The sequence below is a fragment of the Callithrix jacchus genome, chromosome 16 (genome assembly GCF_049354715.1).
Source record: "Callithrix jacchus isolate 240 chromosome 16, calJac240_pri, whole genome shotgun sequence".
In the NCBI taxonomy this organism is placed as follows: domain Eukaryota; kingdom Metazoa; phylum Chordata; class Mammalia; order Primates; family Cebidae; genus Callithrix; species Callithrix jacchus.
Genome location: NC_133517.1, coordinates 10228603 through 10246168, shown reverse-complemented (window position 1 = coordinate 10246168; position 17566 = coordinate 10228603). Strand labels below are relative to the sequence as shown.

The 17566-nt window shown below is 38.0% G+C and overlaps 1 long non-coding RNA gene and 1 pseudogene across 1 annotated transcript in view; both read left to right on the top strand.

Annotated features, from left to right (window-relative positions):
- Positions 1-17566, top strand: part of LOC144579693 (uncharacterized) — an 89782-nt gene that overhangs the window by 60537 nt on the left and 11679 nt on the right. Inside the window, exon 2 of the long non-coding RNA XR_013527832.1 lies at positions 8010-8204. This is a non-coding gene — a long non-coding RNA (uncharacterized LOC144579693). The remainder of the gene's footprint in view (positions 1-8009; positions 8205-17566) is intronic.
- Positions 12188-16083, top strand: LOC118151269 (THO complex subunit 4 pseudogene; annotated as a pseudogene).

Genomic DNA, 17566 nt, shown 5'->3' with positions numbered 1-17566 from the left:
GTTAAAATAAAGCATTTGATTTTTCAAACAAGTTAGTATCATTCCAAGTACGTTATTTTAAATTGACAGTAGAAATTCAAGTTTCAAATATAACTCTTTAGTATAAAAGTACAGAATAATATTTTTAAAATTAACCATAATATTAAAATGAGCAAAGGAATATTTGAAGTACAAAGAAAATAAAATGTAGGAAACAAGCAAGTAAAAGCCAGATAGTAATATTTTAAGTGCATTTTTTTATTAAATGCGAGTTCTTGCATACAAAGTCACAGATGGTTGAACATGCACTTTTAAAAGAAGAATGTATTTATATTATATCTATGTAAGTTCTACTTAGGTGCAACGACACAGAGGCCAAAAGTAAAATAAAGTCAAGCTCTAGAAAAAGCACGACAATGGACCACAGAAGACTACATATCTGTCTCTTCAACGGTACAACAGGTGCAGTGGCAGAATCAGCATGACGCAAATATCTGCAATTCCCGAGTCTATCTGAAGGTTTACAGCTTTCTAAAGAAGATTTTTATGCTAAACATCAATTAAATTGTATTAACTTTAAGCACAGATTAACAGCATTTACTTTTTCTTTATTAACCACTGCTGAGGAATGCTGCCTTACAAATACTTCTGGAGAAGCTTGCAAAGCCATGATCAAAAGAAAGAAGGCTGCCATTCAAACCTCAGGAGGACTTGTGGACAGAATGCTGCTTCTAATATGGAGGTTCCAACAGAGGTAGTCATTGTTTCATTTCCGAAACCTTCTGCAGGCTTCTTCTCCTCCTGCTCAAGCAAATTTGGAAGATTTAAAGAACAGGAACATTATATTTTCTAATTTTTCTTTTATTTCACTTAAGACGTTAGACATTTGTCAACAAAAACATTCAAAAGTAAACACGTATAAATGAAAATCTAAAATAAATTGAGATGTTAACCTTAGGTGCCCCCATCAGTGCAGACTCAAAACTAAACAAACAAAACAAGAAGAAGTTGAATAACACTCATTTTCTGGGCAGAAAGAGCCTATAGAATAAATTCTAAAAATCGAGTCCACCCTAGGGGGAGAAAATCTGGCTTTCAATATTACAGCATTTAAAAATACAAATGCCTTTCATAAATAAGAACAAAATCAAAAAGTGAAATAGAAATCTACAGTTCATTGAAGGAAGAAAAAGATAAGTAACTACAAGAAATTTGTCCTGGACAGCCCAAATTGCAGGCTTACTGAAGAATAATTTTTGGGCCAGGCATAGTAGCTCATGCCTCTAATCTCAGTCAGTCCTTGGGGAGACTGAGACATTCAAAACACAGGATCAAGAGATTGAGACTACCCTGGTCAACATGGTAAAACACCATCTTTATCAATAATGAGCTGTGTGGTAGTGCATCTTTGTAGTTTCAGCTACTTGGGAGGCTGAGGCAGGAGAGTTGAAAAAAATATAGCAAACATAGTAAAAGAGGAATTGAAATTATTAAGTCAAGAAAAGAAGAAATATGTAAAAATGTAAACACTGTCAACGACGCATATAAAAGCATTTTGGAAATTAAAGTGCAAAAGACGAAACATCAGGAAGACTACTAAAAAACGGTCAAGTATGTCACAAATTTGAGAAAAGAAAAACAAAGAAGCTCTGGCAACTGCAAGTAAAACAAACTCAAAGTAACACACTCAAACTTACATGATTATCACCACCAATTCCGCAGAAATTCAAACTACCATTAGCGAATACTACAGACACCTCTATGCATCTAAACCAGGAAATCTAGAAGAAGTGGATAAATCGTACTCAGGACAAAGTTGCAATTGCTGTGCTGAAGATTTCATGGAAATTGGCTGGTAGATTAGCACATAGAAATAAGAGCTTTACAAATGTTTACATTTGAGATTGAAATAAGCTTTTGTCGATAAAATACCAAGCTAAAAATACATTATAATTTATTTTGTAATTAATGATTATTAAACTTTTTAATAATAATAATTTTTTTTTTTTTTTTTTGAGACGGAGTTTCGCTTTTTGTTACCCAGGCTAGAGTGCAATGGCGTGATCTCGGCTCACTGCAACCTCCGCCTCCTGGGTTCAGGCAATTCTCCTGCCTCAGCCTCCTGAGCAGCTGGGATTACAGGCAAGCGCGACCGTGCCCAGCTAATTTTTTTGCATTTTAGTAGAGACGGGGGTTCCACCATGTTGACCGGGATGGTCGCGATCTCTTGACCTCGTGATCCACCCGCCTCGGCCTCCCAAAGTGCCAGGATTACAGGCGTGAGCCACCGCGCCTGGCCTTAATAATTATTATACTTTTTAAAACAAATAAAAAATTTTTGCAAGAAGCAATATAAGTGATTGCACATTAATAAGGACTATCAAGAAAAACCAGCGGGTTTATTTTCTAAAAACTCAGCTGCCAGAAAGCAGTAGACCAATATGTTCCAAGAGATGTAAGAAAAAAACTTCAAACAGAAACATTGTATTACAACAATGTTTCCGGGCCGGGCGCGGTGGCTCACGCCTGTAATCCCAGCACTTTGGGAGGCCGAGGCGGGTGGATCACGAGGTTAAGAGATCGAGACCATTCTGGTCAACATGGTGAAACCCCGTCTCTACTAAAAATACAAAAAATTAGCCGGGCATGGTGGCGCGTTCCTGTAATCCCAGCTACTCAGGAGGCAGAGGCAGCAGAATCGTTTGAACCCAGAAGGCGGAGGTTGCGGTGAGCCGAGATCACACCATTGCACTCCAGCCTGGGTAACAAGAGCGAAACTCTGTCTCAAAAAAAAAAAAACAGCTTTACAAATGTTTACATTTTTTTTTTTTTCTTTGAGACAGAGTTTCGCTCTTGTTACCCAGGCTGGAGTGCAATGGCGTGATCTCGGCTCACCGCAACCTCCGCCTCCTGGGTTCAGGCAATTCTCCTGCCTCAGCCTCCTGAGTAGCTGGGATTACAGGAACGCGCCACCATGCCCGGCTAATTTTTTGTATTTTTAGTAGAGACGGGGTTTCACCATGTTGACCAGAATGGTCTCGATCTCTTAACCTCGTGATCCACCCGCCTCGGCCTCCCAAAGTGCTGGGATTACAGGCGTGAGCCACCGCGCCCGGCCCCAAATGTTTACATTTAGGATTGAAATAAGCTTTTGTTGATAAAATACCAAGTTAAAAATACATTATAATTTATTTTGTAATTAATGATTATTAAACTTTTTAATAATTATTATACTTTTTAAAACAAAAAAATTTTGCAAGAAGCAAGATAAGTGATTGCACATTAATAAGTGCTATCAAGAAAAACCAGCGGGTTTATTTTCTAAAAGCTCAGCTGCCAGAAAGCAGTAGACCAATATGTTCCAAGAGATGTAAGAAAACAACTTCAAACAGAAACATTGTATTAAAACAATGTTTCCGGGCCGGGCGCGGTGGCTCACGCCTGTAATCCCAGCACTTTGGGAGGCCGAGGCGGGTGGATCACGAGGTCAAGAGATAGAGACCATCCTGGTCAACATGGTGAAATTCCGTCCCTACTAAAAATACAGAAAGTTAGCTGGGCACGGTAACTTGCGCCTCTAAGCCCAGCTACTGGGGAGGCTGAGGCAGGAGAATTGCCTGAACCCAGGAGGCGGAAATTGCGGTGAGCGGAGATCGAGCCATTGCACTCCAGCCTGGATAACAAGAGGGAACTCTGTCTCAAAAACAAAAAACGAACAAACTAAAGAAACAAAACACACACACACAAACAGTGCTTCCATTAAAAGTGAGGGAGAAATTATTACACTTTCAAATAATAGAGTTTATTACCAGCACATTCACTTAAGAAATACTTTGTGAGATACTTCAGGGTAAAATGAACAAACACAAAAACCAAAAATAAATTAAAGAAATCAAGTTAAATATAAACACTTTGACAATTACAAAGAATAAAAAAAATTTAAAATCTGTACCATTACAGTTTGTTCTCTAGATAATTTAAAACACACACACACACACACGTATACTTTTTTTTCAAAACTCTTACTAATTTATTTATTTATTTATTTTTGAGACGGAGTTTCGCTCTTGTTACCCAGGCTGGAGTGCAATGGCGCGCGCTATCTCGGCTCACCGCAACCTCCGCCTCTTGGGTTCAGGCAATTCTCCTGCCTCAGCCTCCCGAGTAGCTGGGATTACAGGCGCGCGCCACCATGCCTAGCTAATTTTTTGTATCTTTAGTAGAGACGGGGTTTCACCATGTTGACCAGGATGGTCTCGATCTCTTGACCTCGTGATCCACCCGCTTCGGCCTCCCAAAGTGCTGGGATTACAGGCGTGAGCCACCGCGCCCGGCCTACTAATTTATTTTTTGACATACAGTGCATAGAGGTATAATTTTGAGAATGCATGAAGTGAAATAATATGGGTCAAGCTATACAGGAATAAGGCTTTTTTGTGTTATTGAAGGTAAACAAGCATAACTTTAAAAATAGAATTTTACAAGGTTCAATGTAATTGTTATAGCAGGCACCGTAGAAAGAGTAACGGGCAGGTAGAAAGCTTACTGCTGTATACCACAGAGCCGGAGCTGTGGATTCAGCCACTCTCACCTGAGACCATTTAGCCAGCTATCCTGGCACTATGAGACCAAATGCATGCTGTTTCAGCAGAAAGTAAGGGTGGAGAGCCTAAGCGATATAACATAGCTGCTTCTTCACACAACTTTTAGTACACAGGTGGCCACTAAGTGGAAGAAGCTTATGTTTACCAAACACCTAATAAAGAACCGGAGGTAGAAAGAAGTGGCTACATGTAGACTCAACTGATACAAAGTTAGCACAGCAACTGCCTCCATTCTGTCTCTTCCTTCATGTCTTCCCAGAATTTTAGGTTGAATCTACCCTTGATAAAAGACGAAACAAAACAAAAACATGGAGACAGAGTATTCAGTTCAGTGCAAAGGTTATGACAAACAGTAGGACCCTTGGGAACCAGAGCAGAACCTTGTGATCTGTGAAATATGTATTTGTGACTCTAACAGGTGACAGACTGAAAAACAGAAGAAAAGGACATAGACTGGAACAAGTAGAATTTTTCAAATAATGCAAAAAATGGAGCTTCCACATCTGCCAACAGCAGTTTTCTGAGAACTCTCCTAAAACGCCATTCACTGGCAGACATCAAAAATCCAAAAACAGCCAGTGTTTTCCTGGCAGCAAGAACGTTAGAAAAGCACTTCAGCTGTCTGACCTGAAATATATGGAGATGAGAAATTGAACTATCAAGACACGTGCCCCTTAGATAAATAAGTACCTTTCAGGAACCCTAGAAACTGGATTCTGTTGCACCAGATAAGCAGGACAAGGTGTTCAAGGTGGCAGAAGAGAAGCCCGTCAGAGTCTCATCAGATCCTGGTGCACAACAGCCTGGAATAGAAAACAGAACCCAGAGACACCCACTGATATATCAGATGTCTGCCTTGGTTACTAATTCATGGACACAAACTCAACTAACATGGAAGGTGTATTGGTATTAACGGATCCCTTAACAGCCAATGGAAAAGCAAATAGGCATACATCTGTTTAAATAGTGAGAAGTGGGCAAAGAAATACTGATGAAGAAAAAGACCAGCGTTTTATCAAGAGGATGTATTTCACTCTAAGGCTAAAAGAAATTGCCAGCAGATACAGAGGCATTGTAGAAAGAAAGACCTTGGGACAGAATCCAGATGGCTGTGCTGCTGTTACATTTCCAAATGTCATGGGTGAAGCCTCTGCCACAGAAAGGCTGTTTGATGGGTGCAAGCCGACAGCACGGGAGGCATGTGCCAAAGGCTTGGTCTCTCAGGTGTTTTTGATTTCAACTTCCACCCAGAAGCTCAGGATTCAAATTTAGAAGCTTGCCTCATGTAATCCAGTTATGCTGGAGGAATGTATGGCCCTTGTATACTGTAATATTAAATGTAATTGGAAAAGGCCAGTGAGAGAGCGTGTGAAGTACTAAAGAAAATCTGGAGCTCAGCACAAATCTTTGAATGCATTTCAGAGTATATGCAAAAGAAATTTGATTAGTTTTAATTGTCAGTATATCTGATCAGGACACAATACCTGAGCTATTTGGAAAACATCATTAACTGCAAGATGCCCTGATCCATCTCTATGGACCCCCAAAATTTCAGTCATAACTAAGGCTTTGAAGGAGAACTGAAAATGTTTAAGCTATTTATTTAATATAATCCAGGCATTTTAAGTAGTATAGATTTAAAATAAATAATAAAATGGCAACTTTTCTCAAATGTCATAATTTTATGTACATGTAAGCCCCAACATAAAAGCAGACTGTTGGACATTAGCCTGTCCTTTCAAGCCCGGAACTTTATTACTGCTTCTAGATAAAAGACCAAAATCTGTTTTATTAGAATTGAGTGACAGAAAAATTTGTAATAATGTTTGTTTTTTGTATTTTTATCTCCTAGAATGCAGAGTGTAATGGGGTATGAGGCAGCCTCTGCTTGTCTTATCCAAATAGAGACATAGAAACATCTGAGATATTGATTTTTACTTGATAGTGGCAAAATACCTCAGAGACATAATATTCTAAATAAAAAGACTTGCATTTTAGAATAAAAATTTTCAACACGAAATTTACTGATGCTCTTTCACCCAAACTGAACTTATGTTTGACTTTATGCTGAAATGACAATTGATTTTCTTTTTCTTCATAAAAGTGTAATGCTTGGTGTCTACTTTCATATGCACAAAATTTTCTAGAGCACACTCCATGTTTAGTTATCCAGAAGCTGTCTGAATCTTGTTCTCGGATACTTTATGGAGGCTCCATGACATTGGCATAATTGAATAACACACTGGTCACTGGTGATCAATGTGACTTTTGTCACAGGATCTTTAGGTGTTGATTCACCAGACAAGAATCTCTGTGGATGTTGGCACCATTGCTCAAGATTCTCGTGGCTGTTAGATTTATTTTACTCATTCAATTTGGCAGGTTGCCCACAGCTCAAACTGCAGGCTCAGATACTATTTCTGCTACTGGTGAGCCAGGCACAGTGTAGCGAGAGGTGCATGAGTGTGAGTGAATGTTGAGTCAAGCCACTGCATACAGCAGAGCCCATATGCTGATAAGCTGACCAGGTCCAGATGACAGCACAGGCGTCAGGTTTCTGCAAGTGTGTGGCTGAATGAGGCATAGCGCTGGCTGTTTCCCCTGCAGGTACTGCGGAATCCAGATGTGCTGACATCCGGAAGCCTAGAAACGTCAGACACTGCAGAGCATCCAAAATGATGTTGCAGCCCTGGCTTGGGAAAGGTTTAGGTCTGGGCTTTTTGAAGGGCTGAAGCCCTGCTTTGTTTTATTTCATTTTTATTCTTGGGAAGCAAAAAAGTGGCAGGTTTGTGTGTTTTAGGCCTATTTGTTTGACTAATTTTTCAGTTTTGCCATTTATTTGTGAGTCCTTGTGCCATGTTCAGTAAGAATGAGGTACGTGGACAACAGAAAAGTATCTCAGGAGACCCAAAGTGGTAGTTCCTTTTCAGAAGAAAGATATATTTGCGTCTATGCAACACTCAATAAAGATGAGACACGGAGTAAAAAACTCCAATCTTGAAGGTAGGTTGAGCTGACATCTCTGCAGCCCTCAGTTAAGAGGAGATGCATAGGGCATACCTTCTATGTGCTGGAAGATTGCTGAGATGCGTATTACAGCCCTTCGTGGAGAGGAGATCTATCTAACCACAGACTTGTAATCCCAATAAATGTACAACTCTCAGTGGAGAGGAGACCCACAGTTAATAGCTCCACTTTGCAGGCAGGTTATTCCATGATCTGCCTGAGTCTGGAGTTCCTATGGGCTTCATGTTGTAGAGCGTATGTGCCTCATGTTCCATGGATGGCTATGAGTGGGAACAGAAGGAGGTATAAATTCTTTCTATAATCTCAGAACATGCAGCCTGTTGCATAGATTTTAGACAATCCATTACTTACACATTCCTCTAGGAATGGTTCACTGAGGGTCTCCTTCTTTCTGCCTAGGTGCCTGTCTGTCTTCTGCTACACTTCATCCTGCCAATACTGTTTACAGAGAGAAACCTCCAGGCCAATGCCAAGCTGCCTTTAGTCCTACCCAACTCCCCGAGCCTCCTGTCCTCACTGGTGCCAAAGAACTAGAGAAAACTGAGGTTGCGGAGGGCTGCTCTTCCAAAATAACCACAACTGTCAGCACGCCAGGTGAGGTCTCGACAGTACCTGGGCTCAGCCGTAAATTTGCTTCAATGTCAGAGGGGGCACTGGGAGCTGGGTGAGGCCAGGCAATGAGAGAAGGCACTTCACAAACTTTCTGGGATTGATTGTCCCAGTTTCTGGAAAACACTGGGACATCTGAGTCTGCAGCTGTGGCTGGGCAGCCACAACTGTGCCTGAATAGGTGAGGCACAGCCCTGGGTTTCTCTCCCTCACTGCACCTGGAATTTTGACAGCAGCCCCTTTAAATGGGTTACTGTTAACATTGCTTACAGCACTTCTCTCATTGCAGAATGACTTCCGGTGAACCTAAAAATCTCTACTCTCTGATTATGCCTTTGTCTTTATATTGACAAACCCTATCCTGAAGCAGTCAGTCAACATTAGCATATAAAATACCAGCACTTAAGAGATTCCAAAGATTTTAGGAGTTCTATATCAGAAAACAAAGAGCCAACCACTTATAAATCATTGTTTCAGCTTCTGCTTTTTCCAACCCAATGTCTTCAGACAAAGCTTTTACTTCGGCCTCTCAATTGCTCTAGTTCAGGTCCTAAACCAAACTGAGTTGTGCTTTCTTCAAGAGAGCTCACAGAGAGCTAAAAACATATCTCTCTTTCCAGTTCATAAAAATACCAGACTCAGCCCTATAGCTGGAAAATCTCGAGCCCCCACTTTACTGTGGAGAGCTTATTTGTTTTGCTTATTAAACTTCTGTTGTTAGCTGAACTTGGTGTTCAGGAAGCTTAATTATCTTGGCCCTGGGGCATTACATCAGCCCGTGATTGCACCCAGGCTAAGCTCTCATGCCAAGATTCCACTTCAGGTGCTGTTTGGTCCAGGGCCCAGGTAAAGGGCCAACCAACATAAGTCACATCTATTCTTTCAGCTTCTGATGAATTGCACATTTATTTTTTATTTTTTTCATCTTTAGAAACCCTGTAGCCCAGTATCATAGTAGGCAAACCACTCAACCCCAAATGCATCATCAAGAGCTTTTTACGTTCACTTTTTAAATTTTTGCTTCCACAGCTCTTGCTGTTTGCATCCATGCTCTTTATTTTTTCTGACCAAGGGACAAAGAGTTCTGTGTGATGCCTAACAATGATCGATTGCTATATCATCCTACATTAATGAGTCTGAAATGATTAAGGTCTGTGAGTTGAACTCTGGGATGCTTTCATCTGCTGGATTATCTGGGAAACTGGCCACACACTGTAATGCACATATTTCGGGAATGTCCAAAACGTAGAAGTCGCCAACACAGTCTGGAAAGCATGAAGATTGCTTCATTTTGCTGCCTTAGCTGTCCTTTGGAATATTCTGTGGCTGTTTGTTACCTCTAGGACTTCATCATTTATAATTGTTCCCCTTCTACAGTCTTTTCCAGCCACAGTGAACTGGCTATATTCTAAATAATGTAAGCAGGCTTCCACCAGGGATCACCATATGTGTTGCTCTTGCTGGATGCTTCCATGATTATTCCCTGATTATTTTATTTAGACATGTACTTAAAAGTCACTTATGTAAGAAAATAATTGTACATTTGTTTTACATAAAATCTAAATTTATTTTAAAATAGAAAATTTTGCTTTATATATTTTTTATGAAATTGATTACTTTGGTTAATAAAATGTAAAGAAAAATCTTTATAACATTACCACTAAAACCAAAATCTAACATGTAGGATTCCCAAGTAAAAGAATAACATTCGATTCAAATGTTATTAAGAACAATTTTTAAGAGACAAAAAGCATAAATCTCATACGTAAAAATTAACTCTGAAATTATACAAAAATTACTTCTTCATATATTAAAAGAAAAGCAAAACTGCAGATCAGGCAACTTCAAACCATGAAAATAAGAGTCTTACTGCTCTGAAATGTTTTATTCCTCTCAGTCTATAGTATCGTCTCAGGTTACATATGTGCATATGGAATATTCCTTAATAGTTAACCTTGCCAGGACTGTAACTGCAATAGCATTTTTATTTTAGAAAATGGTTTGTCACAATTTTTCTTAGCTTTCCTTTATCTACTCATTTTTGCATAAGTATCGTTTTGCCTGTTACAGATGTCAGGTTTCATAACATTTTTCCTGATATCCTACAGCCATCTGTCTTCTGTGGTTTTTGTTGAACAGTCACCTGTTAATTTGAACGATGACATTCTTATACATAAAAAGTTGCTTGTACCTTTCTTCTTTTACAGTATTGTTTGCTTTGGCTCTTGATTGACGATAATGTTTTTTGATGTTTCTATTACAGACTCTATTCTGGTTGAACATTTTTGTCCTTCAACTTGTAGATTCAGGTTTTTAATGAACTTGGAAAAATTTTTGGCCATTTTACCTTTCAGATATTATTTTCTTACCTCTTCTTTTCTGTATTTATGAGATGCCCATATTGCATATATTGTTGTACCTCATGGTGTTCTATTTATTTTTTAGGTGTTTTTTCACCTAATTTGCTTTTCAATTCTCAGATTTTGTTATTTCAGTTTTCATTTATTCAGATTGTCTGAATGTTTAGCTGCTCAAATCTGATGTTGAACTCATATATTGCAGATTTTATTTCAGTCGCTGTGGTATTTATCTGAAATTTTAATATTTTCTAATATTTGTCACTGATGCTCTCATGTTGTTTTCCATTCTTTGTCATTTTTCTTTAAGCGTAATTAAAACTCATCTTTTAAATTCTTTGTCTGTAAAACTCGAGACAGATTCAGTTTCTGTATTTACAGTGGTCATAGGCTTCTTTTAATTTTTGTGTTTTTTGATTTTCAGAAAACTATAGTTAAAATGTCATAATGTGCTAACTTTGAACTATAGGTTTGCTTCACTTCTCCAAGGAGTTTCTTACTTATTAAATACTTACTTAGCATTTGATTAGCATTTTCAATAAGAACAATGTAAAAACTATCACTTTTAGGAACTGGATCTGTATTAGCAGTCTCTTTCAACATTAAGGGGGCTTGTTTATAATGCTGCCTTAGCCTTCAGTTTCTTGTCACATTGAAGCTATGGAATTAATGCATATTGTCTTGTTTTTCAGTATGTTTTGTAACAAATATGTGCATTCTGAAATATATCAGACTGCTTTTAAATATTCTGATCTTTGCAATTATAGATCTTTTCAACTTTTGCCCCTGTTTGTGGTTTATATATTGTTTAAAATAACTCTTATTTTTGTTCTCAGCAACTTAAATGTGACAATTTCTGGCATTTCCAACTGAGGGTTAGTTTGGAGTTAGGTAAAACAGAAATGTGTTTCACCAATTTATCATGTCTTTAAAAGACAAGAAAAAACACACAACGTTAGGATATGAGGGCTTCTTGACACTTTTTGGAAACAGGAATCAAGTCCTCACATTAACAATAATAGATCTCAATTTTAAAGGCTTTATCTATCCCCAGGAGGTGGTATGGTAAACTACACACACACAAACAAGCTTACTATAACGGAATTGTCTCCCTTTAGTAAGTGTCTGCTTAGTTGACATCAACTGTTGATCTTTAGGACCTAGATTGACTTGATTGATTTGACTTCTTTTGTGATTGCTCAAAGCTGTCTACTCTGTAGCTTTGTTTTCATTTTTACCTATGAAGCACTGGTTCTTTACTTTTCAAATTTTAATTTGTGTATAAGACTTACAGTTCTGTCCATTTAACATGTTGTTTCAAAGACTTAAATTGAAAACACTTTCAATTTGGAACACCACATGAGAGCTTTTGGTTTCAGCGGTTATGTTACAAAGTTTTTTGGTTTGCTTTTTATTAACTGAGATTACAAATTTTATATAAAATAATTGAGGCCAAGTTTATTATAAAATAGATTTTAGTTTCATGTAAAACAAATATTCAATAATTTGCTTAAAGGGTGACTTCCAGCCAAATATCTAGATAAAATAATGATATTTGAATAATAAATATCTAAATAAAATAAGGTTTTAAAAAAGAATGTTCAGATAAGTTAAAGGTAAAAGAAATTGTGGTTAACTCATCTCTTAAAAAATGCTATTCCTATTACAATGAGTGTAAATAATTAATAAACATTCAGTGTGTACAGATATAATCTGAGAGAGTAATATAAATGTGAAGGATGGAAAACTAGAAGAGCAGCTTACTTTATATTGTTCACTTTAACTTTAGATAACTCAAACAATTTCGTATTGTTCAAAGTAGACTTTTTAAAGTTTATACCAATAATTGAAGCCCTAAATATAAGTCCATATAATATTTAAAATACAAAATATTGAAAAAAACATTTCTTATACTTGAAGGTCTGGTGTACATTCAGAGACCGTCCAGGTTTGTTACACAGGAATACACATGGTATGGTGGTTGTTTGCCGCATCCCTCACCCTATCATCTGCATTAGGTAATATTCCTCTTGCTAGCCCTTCCCAATCCCCCCACTCCTTTCTATTTTTCTCCTAACCTCTTAAACGTGCAGGCCCCAGTGTGCGATGTCCCCCTCCGAGTGTCGATATGTTCTCAGTGTTGAACACCCACTAATGAGTGAGCATACGCAGTGTTGTGTCTGTTTGCTGAGAATCATGGTTTCCAGTTTTATCTATATCCCTGCAAAAAACAGGAACTTATTCTTTTTGATGTTTTCATAGTATTCCATGGAGTATATGTGTAACATTGTCTTTATCTAGTCTATCACTGATGGGCATTTGGGTTGGTTCCAAGTTTCTGCTCTTGTAAACACGGCTACAGTGAACATATGTGTGCATTTGTCTTTATAATAAAATGATTTATAAACCTTTGGGTATATACCCAGTAATGATAGGGTTAGATCAGATTGTATTTCTATTTTTGGATCCTTGACGAATTGCCACACTGTCTTCTCCAGTGGTGAAACTAATTTACACTCCCACCGACAATGTAAAGGCATTCCTATGTCTCCATATCTTCTCCAGCATCTCTTGTCTCTTGATTTTTTAATTATCGACATTCTAACAGAGGTGAGGTGGTATCTCAATATGGTTTTGATTTGCATTTCTCCACTCACCAGTAATGATGAGTTTTTTTTTTACATGTTTCTTGACTGCATAAATGTTTTCCTTTGAAAAGTGTCTGAATATATTTTTGGTCCACTTTTGTTTATGCAGCTGACTGTTTTTATTTTGTAAATTTGCTTAAGTTCTCTGTAGATTCTGGATATATGTTTCTTGTCAGATAAGTAGATTGCAAAAATATTTTCACATTTTCTTTGTTGCCAGTTCACACTATTGATGTTTTCTTTCGCTGTGCAGAAGCTCTTATGTTTAATTAGGTCTCATTTGTTTATTTGTTGCCATTGGTTTTTGTGTTTGAGCATAAATTCCTTAACCACGCCTATGCACTACATGGTATTTCCTAGGTTTTCTTCTAGGGTTTTTACGGTCTTAAACCTCATGCTTAATCTTTAATCTATCTAGAGTTATTTTTTGTAAAATGTGTAAAGAAGGGATCCTGTTTTAGCTTTCTAAGTACAGCTAACCAGTTTTTTTTTTTTCTTTTATTTCATTTCATTTTATTTTATTTATTTATTTTGTTGAGATGGAGTTTCACTCCTGTGACTCAGGCTGGAGTGCAATGGCACGATCTTGGCTCACTGCTACCTCTGTCTCCTGGGTTCAGGCAATTCTCCTGCCTCAGCCTTCTGAGTAGCTAGGACTACAGGCACAGGCCACCATGTCCAGCGAACATTCTGTATTTTTAGTAGAGACAGCGTTTCACTGTGTTGACCAGAATGGTCTCTATCTCTTGACCCTGTGATCCACCCGACTCAGCCTCCCAAAGTGCTGGGACCACAGGCATGAGCTACCACACCTGGCCTAACCAGTTTTTTCAACACCATGTATTAAATACGGAATTCTTTCCTCATGCTTGTTTTTGTCTGGTTTCTCAAAGTTCAGATGGTTCTAGCTGTGAGGCATTCTTTCTGAGGTATCTCAGAATTGTTGCAATTGTGTAATCTCTGTTTTCCTACCAGTACCATGTTGTGTTAAGTACATAACCAATTATTTTTAAATGAAAAAAAGAGAAATTAAGGATCAAATAAGATAATCATCATGGAAGACAAGATAGTAAATATTAGCATAATTATTTTATACTTGTAATAATGTTATCCTTTTAATTACTTTAAACATGCGCTCTTGCATAAAAACGCACACAGTGGAGCCGATGCCCGATTCCGCGCCCGCCACGGCCAACAAAATGAACATGTCTCTGGACGACATCATTAAACTGAACCGGAGCCAGCGAGGAGGCCGCGGCGGGGCGCAGGCCGCCGAGCGAGTGAATCGAGGCAGTGAATCGATGGGCCCATCCGGACCGGCCGGCCATCGCCCGCGGCAGGAACCGACCCGCGCCCTACAGCAGGCCACAACAGCTTCCCGACAAGTGGCAGCACGATCTTTTGACAGTGGCTTCGGGGGTGGTTCCGGCGTGGAGACGGGTGGGAAACTGCTGGTGTCCGATCTGGATTTTGGAGTGTCAGACGCCGATATTCAGGAACTCTGCTGAATTTGGAACACTGGAAAAGGCAGCTGTGCACTATGACCGCTCTGGCCGCAGCTTAGGAACAGCAGATGTCCACTTTGAGCGGAAGGCAGACGCCCTGAAAGCCCTGAAGCAGTATAATGGTGCCCCCTGGATGGCCGCCCCATGAACATTCAGCTTGTCACATCACAGATGGATACACAGGGGAGACCTGCACAGAGCTTAAACAGAGGCGGCAGGAATAGAAACCGTGGCGCTGGAGGCTTTGGTGGTGGCGGGGGCGCCCAGAGAGGCACCCGTGGAGGCGCCCGGGGAAGAGGCAGAGGCGCCGGCAGGAATTCAAAGCAGCAGCTTTCGGCAGAGGAGCTGGACGCCTATAATGCGAGAATGGACACCAGTTAAACAGACCGGCAAATCCCTGTGGACAGGACCCAGGAGTCTCCTCTTGCTCCCTGGTTGGGGAGCGGTGGCTGGGGCTGTGCGGCCAATAATGGATTTGTTTCTTTTATGTTTTAAAATAGGATTTAAAAACTCATTTAAAGGCTTTTTTGTTTGTTTTTATTTCTGAAACACACCTGTTTTGTACCGAGTTATTTTTGGGATAAATCTTACTGGTTGCTGTTGTGGAGAAGGTGGCATTTCCACCTTTTCCATAATAAAATAGAAATGTGTGTGGAACTGGAAAAAAAAAGGCACACACTGATGCAAATGCATTATTAAAAGAATGATTGATTTATATGATTTCTATGCTCATCTTATTTTAGGTGAAAATACTCAGGGGCCAAAAGTAAAATAACACCAGTTTCTGGGAAAGGCATGACAATGGACTACAGAGTACTCTATGTGTGGCTCTTCAACTCAAAAATAGATCTAGTGAAAAAAATAATATAGTGCAATTCTTTTGAAATTCCAATGTTCATCTGAAAGTTTACAGCTTCAAAAGAAAATTTCCATAGTAAAAAACAATTAAATGTTATCAATTTTATGGCACAGATCAACAATAGCCATTTATTTGTTATTAACCATCTCTGTGGCATGCTAATTGGAAAACCTTCTGAAGCAGCTGGCAAGAGTCAGAAAATCAGAAAACACTCTGCCTTAAAACTCTCAAAATGACTTATGCACTGAATGGTGCTCCTCATAACAGAGCTCCTGACAGAGGTGAATAGTCATTGTTTCATTCCCAAACCCTGTGTAGACTTTCCTTCCTCCTGTTCAAGCAACATTCAGAATAAAATTGAAAGAGCCAGGACACATTTTTTCTGTTTTCTTATTTTCTTTTAATTGAATTTAATTTTCTCATTTTTTCCTCTTAAGAAATCAGACATTGGTAGACAAAAATATTCAAAATAAATACATATACATGAAAGTATAAATAAATTGTGATGATGAGGCCATGTACCCCAGAACTGTGCAGGCTAAAAAAAGACCCAAAAATAAATTCGGTAGAACTAATTTTACATACGGAAAGAGCCTACATGATGACTAAACAAAACCCTTTTCAGCAATGCAGAAAAATAAATTCTGATTTTCAAGGTAACAGCGTTTTAAAATTTACTTGCACTTGTTAACCATTAATGAAATCACAGAACATAAAGTGAAAAAGAAAACTACACCTCATTCCAGGAACAAAAAATAATATCAACTGCAAGGTTCTCCTAGACAGCCCAAATGAAAGGTATACTAAAAAATAATTTTTGAAATTAATGTTCATAAGAATATAACAGAATAACCTAAAGCAGCACAAAAATTTCATGAACAAAATATTAATAAAGCATGTGAAATTATTTTAATGACTTAACAATCATAGAAACAACAGTAAAACAACTGAAATAAAAATTCTCTATAGAAAATTAAAAGAAGGCTTAAGTAGAGGGAAGACCAAAATATCATCAAACCTAAAGAACAATTAATTGAAATTATGATGTCAGGGAAAAAAAAGATAAGGGATGAAGATATGTGAACACTGCCTAGAAACCTGTGGGAAGCCATCAAGTGGTCATACTTACACATTTTGGAGGTTCCAAAGAAGAGACAGGAAATCAGAAAAAGTATTTAAAAGTCAGTGGTCAAAAATGTCACAAATAACGGGGAAATAAAAAAAATCCCAATGCTCAACAAACTTCCAATGTGATAAACTCAAAGACACACACATAAACTTACATGATGATTTCACCATTTAAAACAAAAGCAAAGATAACCTTGAAGGCAGCAATAGAAATGACTAGGTTTGTACAAACAACTCTCAAATATAATCAATAATTTTTTTATCTGAAAACTCAGAGACCACAAAGCAGTAGACTAGCACATTTCAAGTGATGTAAGAAAACTTTCAAACAGAAATCTTTTGTGCAAAAATTGTCCATCAAAAGTGAGGGAGATATCCTGATATTCCCATTTGAAATCTGGGGACTTTTGCTAGTAGATGGCCCTTTAAGAAATAGTTTAGGGCACTTTAGAGTAAAATCAACAGACACTGAATAACAGTATAAATAAATAAAAATTAAAATAAAGACAAATATATAAACAATTATAAAAGATAAAATAATTAACAATGTGTAGCTCCACAATCTGTTCTACACATAATTTGGAAAACTTATACATTTAATAAAAAGTTATCACTAAAACTTTGTATGTGTTTTTGACATACAATAATTACAGATATAATTTTGAGAACTGTATAAGTAAAATAACAAGGACCAACATATAATGTATGGGTTTTCATGCTGTAGCAGGTAAGCTAGTATGACTTTAAAAATGTTATAACTTTAGAACGTTCAATATAATTGCCATGGCAATGTCAAAAGAGAGTAACAGGCATGTAGAAAGCTTTGTGCACTATGTAAGAGTCAAAGCTG